At 36.2% G+C, this 12,834-nt stretch overlaps 1 long non-coding RNA gene across 1 annotated transcript in view; it reads left to right on the forward strand.

Annotated features, from left to right (window-relative positions):
- The window catches only part of LOC138990424 (uncharacterized), a 35,939-nt gene extending 31,454 nt beyond the window's left edge, over window positions 1-4,485 (forward strand). The window contains exon 3 of the long non-coding RNA XR_011466528.1: window positions 1,421-4,485. This is a non-coding gene — a long non-coding RNA (uncharacterized lncRNA). The remainder of the gene's footprint in view (window positions 1-1,420) is intronic.
- Window positions 4,486-12,834: the final 8,349 nt, after the last annotated feature.

Below are 12,834 nucleotides of genomic sequence, written 5' to 3' on the forward strand. Positions count from 1 at the left end.
TGAGGACAGGGGGCTTCTGGAAGCTTCCTGATGGGAGGGACTGGCTGTGGGGAAAACTGGGTCTTCCCCTGGTGGGCAAAGCCATGTTTAGTAAATCTTTAATAACATTTTCTCTTGGTGAGCAGGGACTATGTTCCCTCCCTGGCCTGAGGCCAAACTATGGTAGGGGTAATGGAGACCTCCTTTAAAAGGATTTATGCCAACAGCTCCCAGGACTGTTGTAGTCAGTACCCCAAAACCCGTGGCAGGCCACTCTCAACCACTCCTCCACCAGAAACTCCCTTGCACACACAGGCAATTCTGGCTCAGTCTCTTGTGGGGTTAAATATCAATAACCTCAGATATGCAGATGACACCACTCATTGCATAAAGTAAAAGGGACTAAAGTGCCTCTTGATGAAGGTGAAAGAGGTAAGTGAAAAGGCTGACTTAAGACTCAACATTCAAAAAAGGAAGATCATGGCATCCAGTCCCATCATGTTATGCCAAATAGATGGGGAAACAATGGAAACAGTGACAGACTTTATATTCTTGGGCTCCAATATCACTGCAGATGGTGACTGCAGCCATGAAAATAAAAGAGGCTTGCTTCTTGGGAGAAAAGCTATGATGAACCTAGAGAGCATATTAAAAAGCAGAGACATTATTTTGCCAACAAAGGTCAGTATAGTCAAAGCTATGGTTTTTCCAGTAGTCAAGTACAGATGTGAGAGTTGGACCATAAAGAAGGGTGGGTGCCAAAGAACTGATGCTTTGAACTGTGGTGTTGGAGAAGACTCTTGAATGTACCTTTAATTGCAAGGAGATCATATTATTCAATCCTAAATGGAATCAATCCTGAATATTCACTGGAAAGACTGATGCTGAAGCTCCAATACTTTGATCACCTGATGCGAAGAGCTGACTCATTGGAAAAAACCCTGTTGCTGGGAAAGATTGTGGGCAGGAGGGGAAGGGAACAACAGAGGATGAGGTGGTTTGATAGCACCATCAACTCAATGGGCATGAGTTTGGGCAGGCTCTGGTAGATAGTGAAGGACAGGGGGGCCTGGTGTGTTGTAGTCCATGGGGTCACAAAGAGTCAGACATGGCCAAGAGACTGAATAACAACAATGTAAATTTTACGATTAAATAAATCATATAATACAGATGCTGCAATACATCAACATTTTTAATACTTGTGCTATTGTTCAATGTGAATACATTTTAAGTATTTATCTAACTTATCCTCCCTTTTTGGATATTCGGGTTAATTTAATTTTCCTGGTATAAAGAAAAATCCATAAATTTTGCATTACTACTCTTATGTCCTTAAGATAAATTCCTGGAAATGGAATTTTGGGTCACATAGTAAGCCTATTTTTACATCTATACCTATATCATTATTATTAATATCTATTTCTGAATCTGTGCTTCCCAGGTGGTGCAGTGATAAAGAATGCACTTGCCAATGCAGGAGACTCGGGAAACAAGGGAAAATGCAAGGAAATTCCAGAGAAATATCTACTCCTGCATCATTGACTATGCTAAAGCCTTTGTGTGTGACTGTGTGTGTCACAATAAACTGTGGAAAATTCTTAAAAAGATGGGAATATTAGACAACCTTACCTGCCCCCTGAGAAACCTGCATGCAGATCAAGAAGCAACAGAACCAGACATGGAACAATAGGCTGGTTCCAAATGTCAAGGCTGTATATTGTCACCCTGCTTATTTAACTGCTATGCAAAGTACATCATGCAAAATGCTGGGCAGGATGAATCGCAAGCTGGAATCAAGATTGCCCGGAGAAATACCACAACCCCAGATATGCAGATACAACTCTAATGGGAAAGTGAAGAACAATTAATGAGCCTCTTGATAAAGATGAAAGAGGAGAGTGAAAAAGCTGGCTTAAAACTCACCATTCAAAGACTGAAGATCACGACATCTAGTCCCATCACTTCGTGGCCAAAAGATGGGGAAACAGTGGAAGCAATGACAGACTTTATATTCTTGAGCTCCAACATCACTGCAGACATTGACTGCAACCATGAAATTAAAAGAAACTTGCTCCTTGGAAGAGAAGCTATGAAAAACCTAGACAGCATATTGAAAAGCATAGACATTACTTTGCCAACAAAGGGCAGTATAGTCAAAGCTATGGTTTGACTAGTAGTCATGTATGGATGTGAGAACTGGACCATAAAGAAGGGTGGGTGCCAAAGAATTGATGCTTTGAACTGTGGTGTTGGGGAAGACTCTTGAGAGTCCAGTGGACTGCAAGGAGATGAAAACAGTCAATCCTAAATGAAGTCAACCCTGAATATTCATTGGAGAGACTGATGATAAAGCTGAAGCTCCAATATTTTGGCTACCTGATGCAAAGGACTGATTCACTGGAAGACTGATGTTGGGAAGGAGTAAGAGCAAGAGGAAGAGGGACTGACAGAGGATGAGATGGTTGGATGACAGCACCAATTCAATGAACATGAGTATGAGCAAATCTGGGAGATAGTGAAGAACAAGAAGCTGCAGTCCATGGGGTTGCAAAGAGTCAGACACAACTTAGAGACTAAACAACAACAACATGAGACATGGGTTCGATCCCTGGGTCAGGAAGATCCCATGGAGGAAATGATAACCCATCCCAATATTCCTCCCTGGAGAATTTCATGGACAAAGGGTCCTGGCAAAAATTTGGACATGACTGAGCACGTGTGTGTGAACATTTCTGAATCTATACCTAAATCTATAACTACATAAACATAAACAAACAATACTTCAAAAAAAATTACAGCATTTCTATACCCATCAATATAATATGACAAAGCAGTGGATACTTCCTTTTGGACCTAATTAATTAATTTTTTCTGTTCTGAAGTTTTAAATGTTTGTAACATTTCACCTATTTTTGTTTATCTTTATGGTTTCTGCCTTGGTATCATGCCTAGGAAAACTTCCCCTTACTTGACTGAACAATAATTCTATTTTCTTTACATGCAGAAAAACACTTTTCATGGCTTCCCCAGCATAACAAATTTAATTTGTATCACAGAAACAGCTAGGCATAGATGGAAATAGTACTCTTACTTTTTGGTAGATTAACTGGGGAATCTCCAGTTAGGAAATTTTAGTTCAATTGATGTAACATTTATCCATATATTTAAAAAAATACTAGGTGGATCAGAATACTTTAATTGGATGAGATAGTTAAGTGGGCGTAAATTATCTTACATGGTTTCCCCTACCCTAGACTCTACTCTTAATGGACAGTTTGGGTTTTGTGAGGTGGAGAAAAGGGAAGTTAATGTTAGGGACAGAGTAAAAGAATAGAAGAGTAGCATTCCGTACTGGGAGTAAAAACATATATAAGGGAAAGGAAATGTTTAAGAAACATTTGATTTCATTAAAAAGGTATCAAATCTTGCATCATGACCTCAATCATTGAATTTTACCAGTTAATTTTTCATACTGTGTGACTGTTCAGATAACACATAGTCCTTCAATACTTGGACTTAGGAGTCCAGATACTCTGTCTCTCCCATTCCCTACTACTTTAAAGTTGAATGTGTGAATTTTTAAAAAATTGTGACTAAATACTCTCATTTTCTTAATTTGGAAAATTTAGAGTAGGTTAGGATTTAAAGTTCTCTTTCGAAGAAGAACAACTTTAAAATTTAAGAAAAATATCAATGTTCATGCTCATTATCCTGAGCAAGTAGAAAAAAAAATCATGAGGAAAATACCCATTCTAACAAGAGATAAAAATTACCAAAAATATCTTATTTACAAAATCCCAAGTTGAAAGGTTACTGGTAAGTCAGAATTAATGACACTAATTCTTCAGAACAGAATAATGTTAACATCAAAGTTCTTAAGAAAACTCAGATACTAGTAATTGTAAACAAAAATAATCTAATAGCTACAAGACCTGGTTCTAAAAGATCTTTTTTTGGCAATGGTATTTAAAGAGAGTAATAAACAGGCTCCTCAAAAGATGGAAGCAAAGCTTAAACTATCCAAACAGAATTTTAACTAGTGGATGATTAACATAAAAATATGGTATTTTAATGATTTATTTGTTCATTCAATAAATATTTACAGGTTTTATATACTATGCCAAACCCATTCTAGGGATTTGGCCCCTATATCAGAGAAAAACATACTGACCATATTAAAACATCCATAACCTTTCCAGATAAGTTTTAATGGCCTTAAAATAATTGTTTTTCTCTTCAGATATCATTATTATATCTTGTTTTTAACCCCAAATTTAATATAAATATTTATATTTATCATAACCCCCCTTCCCTTGTTATGAATATGTGTTTTTCAAATGAACTGAGATATTATCATAAATTATATTTTAAAGTAGATTTTCTTTATTGACTCCCACCTCTCTTTAATAACATCTTGGCAATGTTGTTAATCTAAGGATGGAATTCTGTTGTTGGTGTTATGTAAAATTACAGGACATCATAACAGTCCCACATTATACTTAAGAGTTATTCCATTCTCCCAAATGATTAGGAGAATGGCATTAAAACATGTATTATATATATATATATATATATATATATATATATATATATAAAGAGTTATTCCATTCATTGATTGCAGTTAAGAGGAGATACAAAAGAGAAGCCAGTTAGGCAACATATGTCTTTAAATGGAATCCGCCTGCCACGCGAGAGACCTGGGTTCAATCCCTGGGTTGGAAAGATCCCCTGGAAGAGGGTATGGTAACCCACTCCAGTATTCTAGTGTGGAGAATCCCCATGGACAGAGGAGCCTTGCAGGCTACAGTCCATGGGGTCGCAAAGAGTCAGATAGAATGAGTGACTAAGCATAGCATAGCATAGCATAGCATAGCATAGCATAGCATAAGAATAAGATGGAGTCCAAAGTACCATAAATAAGAAAGTATATACTTTAATTGAAATCTACTTTTTTTGTTGTTGTTCAGCCACCAAGTCGTGTCCAAATCTTCACGACCCCGTGGACTGCAGCACACCAGGCTTCCCTGTGCCATTTTTGGCACATAAGTGTAAAAGTATTTTGAATTCTTATATATTCAGATCAGATCAGATCAGATCAGTCACTCAGTCATGTCCGACTCTTTGCGACCCCATGAATCGCAGCACGCCAGGCCTCCCTGTCCATCACCAACTCCCAGAGTTCACTCAGACTCATGTCCATCGAGTCAGTGATGCCATCCAGCCATCTCATCCTCTGTCGTCCCCTTCTCCTCCTGCCCCCAATCCCTCCCAGCATCAGAGTCTTTTCCAATGAGTCAACTCTTCGCATGAGGTGGCCAAAGTACTGGAGTTTCAGATTCAGCATCATTCCTTCCAAAGAAATCCCAGGGCTGATCTCCTTCAGAATGGACTGGTTGGATCTCCTTGCAGTCCAAGGGACTCTCAAGAGTCTTCTCCAACACCACAGTTCAAAACCATCAATTCTTCGGCGCTCAGCCTTCTTTACAGTAACTAATTATTTTTGATGATCACATATAAAATAGAAATAATTGATGGCAAGTTTCATAGTCACTGCAAAATTGTAGAAAAATAAAAACTTGTTAAAAGCACTGTACTCAAAAGTGTAGGAGTTACAAGAAATTTGAAAAATTGGACTTTTATTAATAGTCTCACATACCTGAGATAAAAGATTATGAACTGAAAATAAATGTTTAACACTGTCAAACTCTATACTGTGAGTCCTTGTTTTCTGCTTTCTCTCAATTAGTTTTTTGAGCAAACTGTTCCTTTACCATTGTACCCTCTGAATCAGCCCAAAACCTGGTTCATAGCAGGTGTGCAGTAAATATTTGCTAAATTAATGAAAGTGTGGAAAAATAAATGGAAATAAAAAAAAACATAAGAATTGGCAATAGCTTTTTATTCTAAGTTGTAAAATGTGGATTAAAACACCCTTTTTGGTACAGCCATTTTCTAAGTAGCATATTATGTTCTTGATTTACTTATTAAATTTATTGTTGATTAATTAAAATTAATTATCTGAAAAAAGATATTAGATTTTCCCTTCATGGAAGGGCATGGATTTCTCTAAAGTTTTTTGCATGTATTTCTTTAATTTATTATCAAATAGCTTATTTAACTTATATGGTGAGCACATCATGAGAAATGCTGGGCTGGAAGAAGCACAAGCTGGAATCAAGATTGCTGGGAGAAGTGTCAATAACCTCAGATACACAGATGACACCACCCTTATGGCAGAAAATGAAGAAGAACTAAGGAGCCTCTTGATGAAAGTGAAAGAGGAGAGTGAAAAAGTTGGCTTAAAGCTCAACATTCAGAAAACAAAGATCGTGGCACCATCACTTCATGGCAAATAGATGGAGAAACAGTGGAAACAGTGACAGACTTTACTTTTTTGGGCTCCAAAATCACTGTGGATGGTGGCTGCAGCCATGAAATTAAAAGATGCTTACTCCTTGGAAGGAAAGTTATGACCAATCTAGACAGCATATTAAAAAGCAGAGACATTACTTTGCCAACAAACGTTCATCTAGGCAAGGCTATGGTTTTTCCAGTGGTCATGTATGGATGTGAGAGTTGGACTATAAAGAAAGCAGAGCACCGAAGAATTGATGCTTTTGAACTGTGGTGTTGGAGAAGACTCTTGAGAGTCCCTTGGACTGCAAGGAGATCCAACCAGTCCATCCTAAAGGAGATCAGTCCTGGATGTTCATTGGAAGGACTGATGTTGAAGCTGAAACTCCAACACTTTGGCCACCTGATGCTAAGAGCTAACTCATTTGAAAAGACCCTGATGCTGGGAAAGATTGAGAGTGGGAGGAGAAGGGCATGACAGAGGATGAGGTGGTTAGATGGCATCACTGGCTCAATAGCCATGAGTTTGAGTAAACTCCGGGAGTTGGTGATGGACAGGGAGGCCTGGTGTGATGCAGTCTATGGGGTCACAAAGAGTCGGACATGACTGAGCTAATGAACTGAACTGAGATATTAATAAAACTTGTTACTTATTAAAGTGTGTCTTAGTCACTCAGTAGTGCCTATTACTTATTGAAACAACACAGTAAAAAGTTATATTTTAAGAGGCTAGTTGTATAACTGTTTTATTAACTACCTTCAAATTAAATTTCAATGAAATCAAGTCTCAAAAGTGGTTTTCGACTAATACATTGTGGTTTAATCCCACAATTTCCTAGCATCTATTCATTGTGGTTAAGTCGTTCTTAAATCTTTGAGAAGATGGCATAAAATAATGATGACTTATTTTTACATTAAAATACATGAATAAATATATGGATATATTTATATGCGTAATATAAATTTAATATCATCAATTTGGATGATAATTCATTATAGCAGTCAGCACAAAAAATACCTTTTAATTCACCTAGGATCTAGATGATGTGTCTAGAAAAGGAAAATCTAAGAAACACTTTCTGCAAATAATGACCAAATAACAAAACATCTTATTTAAATATCTGATCAAATTTATAAAAGTACATTTCTCCCAGTAACCTTTTAATTTTTTTGTGTGTGTTAGTGAAAGTCAATGAGCATTTTATTACCTACATGTGCCTTCATAAAATCAGCTTGGATATTTATAGAACGAACCAAACATTGACTGGCTCAATCTCCTCATGACACATCTGCAGAAATAAAGAAAACACAAGGCCAACTGACAAGTGTAGTAAATATAACATGCATGTCCACCTATGACCCACCTGTTTTCTCATGCTGTGCAAAGTAGATGCCAATCTTGGGTCATAAGAAGCTGTTGCAGTATATATTCCACAAAAGCCTGAAGCACAGGCCTCCTTCTGGAGGCATAAACGTGTGTGACGATGTCATCATCTAATTGCTTTCCTCTGCGAAAAATAGATGATAACCTCAAATAATGTGACTAATTTTCTATTACTAACCTCAGATCATTTGGTTTAATTTCTTTATTCATGAAATGAAACTTGACATTCAAAATCTTTAGTTTCGTTATTTGCTCAGGTGTTTCCAATCAGGAGAGAAAAGATATTTTGTCAAATTCAAAAGAACTTGATTTATGAGATATAAAAACCCAAAACAGAAAGCAACTCAGTCACTCTGGCATTGTTTGTCATTCAGCTTTAATGCTTCTTATCATTGATTGCATTAGCATAAAAGTATCTTTAAGCTAGGATAAAATTGCATAGAAATACACACACACGGAAATGAATGCATCTAAAAAGTGGTGAAATTGGATAGCATTTATAGTCTACTGCTCCTGCTAAGTCGCTTCAGTCGTGTCCGACTCTGTGCGACTCCATAGACGGCAGCCCACCAGGCTCCCCCGTCCCTAGGATTCTCCAGGCAAGAACACTGGAGTGGGTTGCCATTTCCTTCTCCAATGCATGAGAGTGAAAATTGAAAGTGAAGTCGCTCAGTCTCTTTGCGACCCCATGGACTGCAGCCTACCAGGCTCCTCCACCCATGGGATTTTCCAGGCAAGAGTACTGGAGTGGGTTGCCATTGCCTTCTCTGATTTATAGTCTAGCTAACAGTATTAAATCAATGTCAGTTTCCTGATTTTGATATTGTTCTATAGTTTTATATGATGAACTATTAGGCAAAGCTGGTTGAAGGGTATAAAAGACTCTGCGCATTATTATTTTTCTAATTCCTGTAACTGTGTAATTATTTCAAAGTGAAAAGCTTTAAGAAAAAGACATCTTCTTGGGAGGGAGCTTATTTGATGAAAATGTCCCTGGATCAAGAATTAGAAACACATAAGCCTTGAGCAAGTCACATAACCTCAGGCCTATGTTTCATTCTTTGTAAAAATGTAGTGAATGGATTAAAGTATTAGTGGGGATGCTTTAAATTTATAATTAAGATTCTAATTTGAACAGCAGAATTGATGAAAAACTTGTGGTCCAGAAAACCTTTTTCAGCTGATCAAAATTTTTCATAAAATAATTTTCTAAAGGTAAGAATATTTGAAACAAAACTGCTCTAAAAATATAGCCATTCAAGTGAATAATATTTCAGGAACTTTTACTATAGTGGCTGTCTATGTAAGTGAGAATATCCTCTGGAGAAGGAAAGGACAACCCACTTCAGTACTCTTGCCTGGAAAATCCCATGGATGGAGCAGCCTGGCGAGCTACAGTCCATGGGCTCGCAAAGAGTTGGACACGACTTCACTTTCATTTTCATGTCCAAACACACTCATTAAGCTATACTTGTCCTTACAGTCTGCTAATGTAGGTAATCTGTTAATGTTGTAGCCATGTTATTAAAATTACATGTGATAATAAAAATTTCACTAAATTTTAGCCCATATGAACACGAGAGATTAAAAAAAGGATGTCCTAAAAATGCACATTTTACAAAGTTCAAAATTTTCAACGTTTAATTTTTAGAATAAAAATTTTCCCATCATTTATTTTTGAAAGTCATTTTTAGAAATGACGCTCATAGCACTTTCTGAAAGTCAGTAACTGAATGTACATTGTGCCGTTTAATCCTCAACACAAAATAGGAAATAGGTTTTATTATTCCCCAAAGGATGCAAGCAGAGTTTACAACAGTGACGAAGATCTTACAGCTGCTAAGTGGTGGAGCTGAGAGAAGACTTGTCTGACTCTCAGTGTGATGCTCTTTCCGCTGAGCCACTTTGTCCCTGAAGTATGAGGATATAAACTTGCCTTTGCTGCACAACTTTGTTCAATCTTTCAGGCATCTATTGTCTACTGTAAATATGTGCTCCTGAATCCCATGAATTCTTAACCTAGCCACACATCTTTCCAGTTTGTACTGTAACTTGTTTTCCAATTTTTGTTACTTCTTGTAGACATAGGATCAAGGTTAAATTTTCATGTATCAATTTTCAGATATTCAGTTTTAAATCCTCAAGTTGAGTTCATTTCCAGACACCGGTAAAGCATAGCATTTAATGGTGTAGGCTTTGGAGACGATAGACTTAGAATGAATTCCAACCAATGTTATTTATTGAAAACTTGTTAAAATGCTCAAAGTCCTAATTTCCTCATCTGTTATAGAAGGAATTGTATCTACCTCAAAGGGTTATTACGAGTTAAATGAGTTCACTTAAAAGGCTTTACATCCTGACCGGTTCATGCTACTCACTGATGGCTGTGATTATTGTTCTTAAATAATACATGAATAGTTAGACGGAAATGTGTGCCCTGTGAATCTATTATGTAATTGAAAAAATGTTATGTTGTATTAGTTTCAGGTGTACAGCAAAGAGATTCATTTATACATATACATGTATTTATTCCTTTTCAAATTCTTTTCCCATGTAGAATATTAGTGAATATTGAGCAGAGTTTCCTGTGTGATACAGTAGGACATCACTGATTATCTATTTTAAACATATCAGATATACATGTCAATCCCAAACTCCCAATCTATTATGTAATTTTATCACAGACTTGAAAGCAGAAAATGTATTAATAAAATAATTTCAGTTTTTGGAATCTCCCAACTTGGCCAAATCTGAAAATTTCCAACTATGTAGTGAATTATGGATAATAAATCTATTATTAGTGTTTTTTAATGTGAAAAATATATGTCTTCAGGTGAAATTTCACCTCTAGATGATCCATAGCTTTCTGATCATTTAAGGGTTCGTTGCATAGGGCTTCCCTAGTAGCTCAGATGGTAAAGAATCTGCCTGCAATGCAGCAGACCCCGGTTCAATCTTGGGTCAGGAAGATCTGCTGGAGAAGGGATAGGCTACCCACTCCTGTTTTCTTGGGCTTTCTGGTGGCTCAGCTGGTAAAGAATTTGCCTGCAATGTGGGAGACCTGGGTTCTATCCCTGGATTAAGAAGATCCCCTGGAGAAGGGAAAGATTACCCACTCCAGTATTCTGGCCTGGAGAATTCCATGGACTGTATAACCCATAGGGTTGCAAAAAGTCAGACACAGCTGAATGACTTTTATAGGCTGAGAGACTTTCATAGGCCTAAGGTCAAATTATACTGCAAAAGGAGGGGCACGTTTGTATTACCAGCCTCCATGATTGTGGGGAGATGCTTTCTGTTCTTTAGTTTGCCTTAAGGAAGTCTCTATACCATTCTGTGGGATTCCCAATACATAGGACAAGCCAGAGAAAAATTCATATAAAGATTTGGATAGACTCTGTTTTGAAGACAGGGATGGTTCTAAAGCATCTGACACCCTGTTGGATTCAGTTCTGCAATGTTGTATTTCAAGACCATTACCTTTATAAAAGTCCACATTGCGATGTTATAGTTGGATATTATGTGGATGACACATAAGAACTGAATCATTTTCTATAACATCTTGGAGTCTTACAGAGCCAACTGAGTAAAATCATAACAAAGTGTCTCATAATAATAATATCTTAGAAAGATCAATATTTCAGTGATACTCACATTTTAAACAGGATATGAATTTCTATAGTGACATTCCAACTCAGTAGGAATTAAGATAAAGTGACGTTTGAGGTCAACCTCATCTTTTAGAATAAGTAGTGAAAATAAATAATCTGAATAAAAAAGACTTTCATATAATCTTTCTGTTCTAACAATTTCTGTTCTGTGTATGTGATGTATTTGCTAAAGAATTTGAAATTATAAGAAAGTTTCTCTGGTGATTGAAAATATTTTGAAATATTTGATGATAATGACACTAATGACAAAATGAAAAGTAAGTGAGGAGTTGATCCTTTCATCACACAGTTAGGTACTTCTCACTGTGATTTTGGATCTTAAATATAATCATTATATGATCAGAAACCAGAGGGAAGCAAGCAATACAAAACTGTATGCTAAGATTTTTGAATCAAGAAATATGACTTCAGTAATAATAGAAAATAAGAATATGTTGTTATATGAACTTCTGTGCATATCAAAGTTTTTTTGGGGGGGTTACATAGAGAATATGCACACAAATATCTTGGGAAGAAAACTCTCTAATGTCTGCTAGAGTTATACTAGTAAGTTTTATCATAATCAAAGAAAACAATAACACTTTTGACAGATTTTAGTCATAAAAAGTTTTTGGTATATAAAATTTAACTATTGGAATTTAAACCTGGAAATTACCGTAGAATTGTGATAGTACAAGTTTAGTGCAAAATTTAAAAAAGCACATCAAATTACATAGCAAAACATGGATGGTTGCTAGGGTTTTTAGAGTTAAGAGAGCTATTAAAGAGTAATATATACATTTATATATATAAATGTATATAATATATACATTTACAAAAAGATGATGTAGGATAAATATCAACACAAAGAAGGAAAATCTCTTTAATAATGGGAACAAAGTAAACAAAAAAGAGAGATTATGTCACTATTTAGAAAAATTTCAGAGAGAAATCTCCAGCATAAAAATCCTAAAAAATATTTGTCTATTTTTATACATATAATAATGATGTATATATGTTCCTTAAAGATATCATCTCATCCATTCAGTAGTTGGATGCTAATATCAGTAACATATTTTCCAAAACCACTAATTTGGAAAGAAGGGTGCACCCCAATGTTCACAGCAGCATTATTTACAATTGCCAAAGTATGGAAGCAACCTGTGTCCATCAAAAGATGAACAGAAGATGTAGTTCATCAAAAGATGAATGTATATTTGTTGTATATATACACTATACACACACATGTGCACACACACACAGTGGAATAATAGCCATAAAAAAGAATGGAATTTGCAACAACATGGGGAGACTTGGAGGGTCTTAAGCTAAGTGAGGTGTCAGGCAGAGAAAGATAAATACTGTATGAGAGCACTTTTATGTGGAATCTAAAAAATAAAACAATTTAGTAAATATAACAAAAAAGAAGCAGACTCACAGATCTAGAGAACAAACCAGTGGATACCG

This window comes from Bos mutus, chromosome 2 (assembly GCF_027580195.1).
Source record: "Bos mutus isolate GX-2022 chromosome 2, NWIPB_WYAK_1.1, whole genome shotgun sequence".
Taxonomy (NCBI): domain Eukaryota; kingdom Metazoa; phylum Chordata; class Mammalia; order Artiodactyla; family Bovidae; genus Bos; species Bos mutus.